The sequence below is a fragment of the Ascidiella aspersa genome, chromosome 8, assembly GCF_963924565.1.
Source record: "Ascidiella aspersa chromosome 8, kaAscAspe10.2, whole genome shotgun sequence".
Lineage (NCBI taxonomy): Eukaryota > Metazoa > Chordata > Ascidiacea > Phlebobranchia > Ascidiidae > Ascidiella > Ascidiella aspersa.
This window is the reverse complement of record NC_139454.1, coordinates 23962569-23968749: the sequence shown is the minus strand read 5'-3', so window position 1 is coordinate 23968749 and position 6181 is coordinate 23962569.

Sequence of the window (6181 nt, the reverse complement as noted above, 5' to 3'; positions counted from 1 at the left end):
CGGACAAAATGGAATTCACTACGCCATGCTTTCAATTTAAAGCCTTTAAACCAGATGTGTACCACCTTTCAGCTGTGAACGGCCACATTGACAGTGTTTTATTTTTCTCAAAGCCGCCAGTTGAATTTTTTTTAGTGATGACTCAGAAAGTTGTCATATCGTGACGTCATAAAATAATTAAACTTGAAAAGACGTGTTGTTGTCAAACGAACTAGTGCGAATATTTGGAACTGAAATATAGTCTAATCGCGCAAAGCGCGAATAAAAAAAATGCGATTATTAGGCACGAAAAATGCTCGGGCCGATTTTGTGGCGGGAGAAACGCGCAAAATCAAAACTGGCGAAAAAAGTTTGATGTTTTGGAAAAAAGCGCTCGCGCGCAAAGTAAACGAGGTTCGGATAGCGTCCCTTTTGGGCCGTGAAAAGCCACCCTTTAACGCTCAAAGTCAACCCGTTCGCAGTCGAGGCTGACCTTATGCAAACGTGACGTAATGTTTGACGCAATTAGGATTAGCAATTACGTATTCTTAAAACAACAAATTTTGGCCGGAATTTGAACTAGAATTGCATTTAATTAATCCTAATCAGTTTCTTTAAATTTTAAAATATTCTCATAAGAATGTGAAGTGTAAATATTTGTTTGCCAATTTGTTTACGTTTTAGCATAGCCTATATGCCAGGGGTGGGCAAACTGCGGCTCGTGAGCAACATGCGACTCGCCGGCATGGTTTTTGTGGCTCTTCTATAGTCCAGGGTTTCCCAACCTGAGGTACGCGTACCACTAGTGTTTTTCAGGTGGTACGCGAGTAGCTTCCGTTTTTTTCACAAAAACCTGGATTCACAACTTTTATATTTTATTTATCTGTTTTCTACTCCAATATTTAACTTTTTATAATGATTTTATCAGTTCCATGTTGCGTTAGTTATTAAATCTGCCTTTATGCTGCCCTATGCATAACATCAAAATTGCACATGTTTTGAAAAGTAACTGAAGAAAAATGGTTCATAATTTTGCGATTTGCCAACTTTGAGGCTACTTAAGTTTTAATATAGTTTCACGAATTTGGGGACAATATTTGCTACTTATTACGCCAATTGGGGCTGTGTTGAGTCAGAACAGTATGACATGTTTGAAGAAGATCCAAATTGTGCAACATGCCACCCTCTCATCAAACTGTGTTCCAATTTTAACAACAAAACTGCGAAACGACTTACTTTTATTAGCTCAACACTAATTGGGAGGAACATTTTTGCGTCAAATTGTGATTTGTTATTTGTAGTAAATAGCTTTTGCATTGTGTGTCATCACACTTTTTAAAACACAATTACCGCAATGTTTTATTTTTTCACAACATGTCTGTCAAAATCAGCTCGATGTAAACCAATATTTCGAGCACGAGCTACTTTTGTGTGTCTCCCAAATTAACGTTTAGCCAATACAAACCAAATAAACGCATTTTTATCGCGCTGCGCACTACGAAGACTTAAATATTGTATTTTCATGCTGTCTTATTGATGAGTATTTGAAAAATAACCTTTTTCTTTTAGTATTAATGTTTAATATCTAAGGGGGAACAAGGAAGTGGTACGCGTGGCAGTACAAGCGTCCAAGTGGTACGAGATCGTAAAAAGGTCTGTTCTAGTCGAATCATAAAATTCCAAAAAATTTGTACAGGCTCCGAAGATACGGTTTATTAAAGTTTCTCTACTTTCCTTTTCTTTGTTTAGGCCAGCATTTTGTTTATGACGTAACACTAGACATAGAATCCGAAGAGTTTAAGTTAACAGCAAGTCAACGTAATTTCATTGCTAAGGTTTCAGAGATTAGCAAATTAAACAAAAGACTGATATTGATAATTATTGTGCGCATTACTTTGTTACTACCGTTATTATTATTGTGTTAATTATTACCGTTTTGTGGTATTACATTTCTGTTATTATTGCTGAACTTGCATTATTTACTGTTTTTGTATTGAAATTTTTTTTTACCGTTTTTGTATTTTTTATATTGATTGCATTTTCTGCACATGGCTCTTCCATTGAATACATTTTTCCACCCCTGGGCCATGGCTGTGCCATTCAGAATGTACAAAACACCTGCAGGTCGTTCCGAACAAAGAGTTTTATTTCAAGTTATTTGTTTTAAATGAGAAACTTTAAATTCCATTGGACACAGTAGCAGTTTTGGTGAAATCCGAATTAGATTAGAACTAGAATTAGAGCACACAAGCAATTCACGAGTAAGATTAGAATAAGCCATGTTTTGCTTTAATTCATTAATTTAGAAAACTAAAAACATCTAATTGTCGAGGTCTGCCCCAAAATACTTACCCGAGGAAACTTGAAATTAACCTAAACCAAGGCGCTAAAATAGTTCGAACTTAGTTTTCTATCATATGGGACGTAGCTGATAATATTGACGCATCGCATCGCCGTTGTTCAAGGTCCTGACCCGGTGTCACGAAATAGCCGACCCAAAACACGATGGGCGTCGTGTGAAGATCGCGTTTAAGGTTGGACAAGCGCGACCGTTTCTCAAACTCGCCTCAACTCGAGAGATAAGGATGGCTTGCTTATGAAGCGTTCCGAAAGATTAAGTATTGCACATGCCAGGGGTGGGCAAACTGCGGCTCGCCGGCATGCTGTTTCTGGCTCTTCTATAGTCGAATCGTAAAATTACCAAAAAATCAGGGTTGCCAGTTAGGATTTTTTAAAGCCAAATTTGAAAAATTAGGCTTTTTTTAACCTCTTTGGATTTTATTTTTTCAAAAAAAATTCCAAATGAAATTTGGCTTCTTTAGGCTGTTTTTGTTTTATTCAAAAAAATCATGAGTGTTATGTAACCGACAAAAAAATCGTTTTTTGCATGTTGTATTAATGTAAGAAAAAACATAGGCTTGTTGGAGTTTGTTTTTTGAGGTAAAGTTTTTTTGTTTTTTTGTTTTTTTGTTTTTTTTGCCATCTGGCAAACCTGCAAAAAATTGTCAAGGCTATAACAAGATATATGAATGTTTCGTTTATGAACATTTTTCTCTTTTCTCTTTCTTTATTTCGGCCAGCATTTCGTTTATGACGTTGCACTAGACATAGAATCCGAAGAGTCAAAAGACTGATATTGATAAAAATTGTGCGTATTATTTTGTTATTACTGTTGTTATTATCGTTGTGTAAATTATAACCGTGTTCTTAACACAATTCTGTTATTATTCCCGAACTTTTATTTACCATTATTTACCGTTTTATTTAAAATACTTTTGAGGCTCTCAGGTACTTGTATTTTCTGCATATGGCTCTTCCATCGAATGCATTTGCCCACCCCTGGCATATGCTGATATGCAACGGAAATTAAGTATGAAAACTCGGGGTTGTTATAAGTGATGTTCGATAACATTGGATTGACACACAAATATGTGTGATCATACTTCTGAAGAGGCTGGTTAATTTCGGTAAGCCTCTTCGAAGGCATCTAGTGCACTATATCTTGGATCAAATCCTATGTTTGTATTTTAGCCACGACTATAGTAATTACTCTTAGGGGTGCACAACGACAAACCATGCAAAAGGTTTGTGATTTGCGTCCTTTTATGTGCAGGTATGCAATTTATCAATGTAAATATGCCGAAAGTGCACCGAGCATGTTACGCTTTTTCGCGATGTTATCTTCAGTGCGAACTTCCGAGCAATATTTGGCGTTCTCGAAAAACAATAGTTCCTTTGAAAAGATAAAGTGTGGCGATGTAGAAAAGTAAATGGCCTTAGCTGCCTAAAATATTTTCTATTGTAGTTTGTTTTCCTTTCGCCTTTTTATTTATTAAAATGTATTAAAGAAAGACATGCAACGGAAAGAACTCGGTTAGTTGAAACACTCGTTTAAACAATTATAGGTAAAATTACGTACCTGGTATATTTGCATAATAAATGTGAAAGCTGAACCATCCGTTGATTTATATTATTAAAAAATTTACTTCCGCAAAGCAAAAATACTATATTGGTAACGTGTTTTTAACCCTCAGATTAACAATGATTTTTACCTTTATTATTTGGTTGTTATGTTTTATCAGACGAAACTGCTTTTAAGTAAGAAACCCGTTTTACAACTGTTCTTTAAAAATTAATTAAGTAGTTTGTAATACGCTACTTGCGCTGCCTTTGACCGTTTTCCTGGATTATTTGAAATATTATAAACGGAACTTTTATTTTTTAATTAAAACAAAATGTTTTTTGCTCCCACATGTTACACATAATCCCCTATAAATAGGGAGTATTGAAAGACGGGTTTAGATAACAAAATGGGGGGGGGGGTTAACCAGCGTAAGCGACCATAGCTACGACTGTTTCTGGGGCCCATTAGCAATACAAGATTTGGTGTAAAATTGCAGAACAATTTTCCGTCAAATCTTCTGAGGCGCGAAATCTGGAAAATCGAGCCAAGGTATGTCTGCACGATAACATTCTCAAATTCAACCTAACCGCGTTTGCCTGTCAAGTAAAAATCCGGCAGGGGAGGCAGCTGTAAACTTACACCAAGTGCGACCCTTCAACGCATTAAAGACTTCTCTTTTGGCCCGTGACGAAATATAGGCGAACACTATCATATAAGTAATCGGGTATCAGAAGATTGCTTCGACAAAACAATTATCCAGGTCTGAAGCTATCAGTGACGTTAAGCGTTTGGTGGAATGGCACTATTCGCTCAAAGTCTATTGCTCAATGCCGTTTTTGACAAAACTGTCCCTGTCAGGTATAACCTGTACGACATGACAACTCTTTTTTTATTAGGCTTCGAAACTTACGTATAAGGTCTCCCACAGACATAACAATGTAATAGAAACAAACTACCTTAACATTTTAGCATTTTTCGGCGTCATGGTATATAATCCTACCACAGCGTTTAAATTAATAAATCAAAGCACACTATTAGGGTTATAAGGTGCATGTTTGGCTTTTTGGGGAGATGGGTCAAGTATTGTTTTTTATCCTATCAGTTGGAATTTTGACGATTGGTTTCGTCAGTGTGGCGTATTTAATGTTTACACGCAAGAACGCGGTAACTCATAGAATCCGAAACTTAGCAAACTAAAGACCCAAACCGTATATAAAAATATCGGACAGAAGTGGGAAAAGGTAATAGTAAGTCGTACAGCCATCTCTAGGTGCCATCAAATATATACCTTAATCAATAGGTCTAATCAAGTAAACAAACATAGTATTTTTACTTATAGAAAGTTACTTCCTCACTAATACAAACGAATCTGATCATTCATGGTTTAAATTATATAATGTAAATTTACTAGGGGGACAATTTTACCTAATCGATTAAATAAGTCCCCCACGAACAAAATCTAGCTTAATAGCCGTTTTTAAGCTTCCAGACGGCTTTCTTTTGACGTTTTGTGGGGTAATTGTGTGAAAGGTAATATTGATTTTGCAAACGTTATGGCTATAGTTGGTCAAACGGTTGGTGCATTAGTATATATAGTCTATTGTTAATAGTGGCGAAGATCCAAATGGATAAAACTTGAGAAACCCTATAAGTAAGTTGTTTCTAGATATAAAAACGCGACTAGCAAGCTTTATAAGTTTAAAGAGTTTCGATGAAATTAGAACGCTATCGAAACTTAAAGCATCATAGAAGTAAAATAAAATGCCTATTGATTCAGTGAAATCTTTACGTCAGTACTAGAGGTATGTAGGAAGAATGAGCTTAAAGAGTTTCGATAAATAACAATCCTAACAGAACTGAAAGCAGCGAAAAATGAAATAACAAACCTAACACAACAAATATCAGAACGAAAAAAAAATACCTCTTGATTTAAATAAATGATTACGTCAGGCTTGGGGTTGGATACGAAGAATAAGTTTAAAGAGTTTCGCTAAATAACAATCATAACAGAACTAAAACCCGCACAGAAGAAATATGAGAAACAATTAATTCAGCGAAATTTTTGCCTCAGTCCTAAAGGTAGGTATAAAGATAAAGGTAATGATTATGGACGAAATAACAATCCTAACAAAACTTAAAGAAATTACTGAAGAATACAAAAAAAATCAGCGGAATCTTTACGTCAATACTAGAGGTAGGTATCACTTATAAGATAAATACTCCCAAATAAATAACAATCATAACACAACAAAAGCAGTACAGAAGAAAAATAAAGTAGCCTACTTTATGATTCAGCAA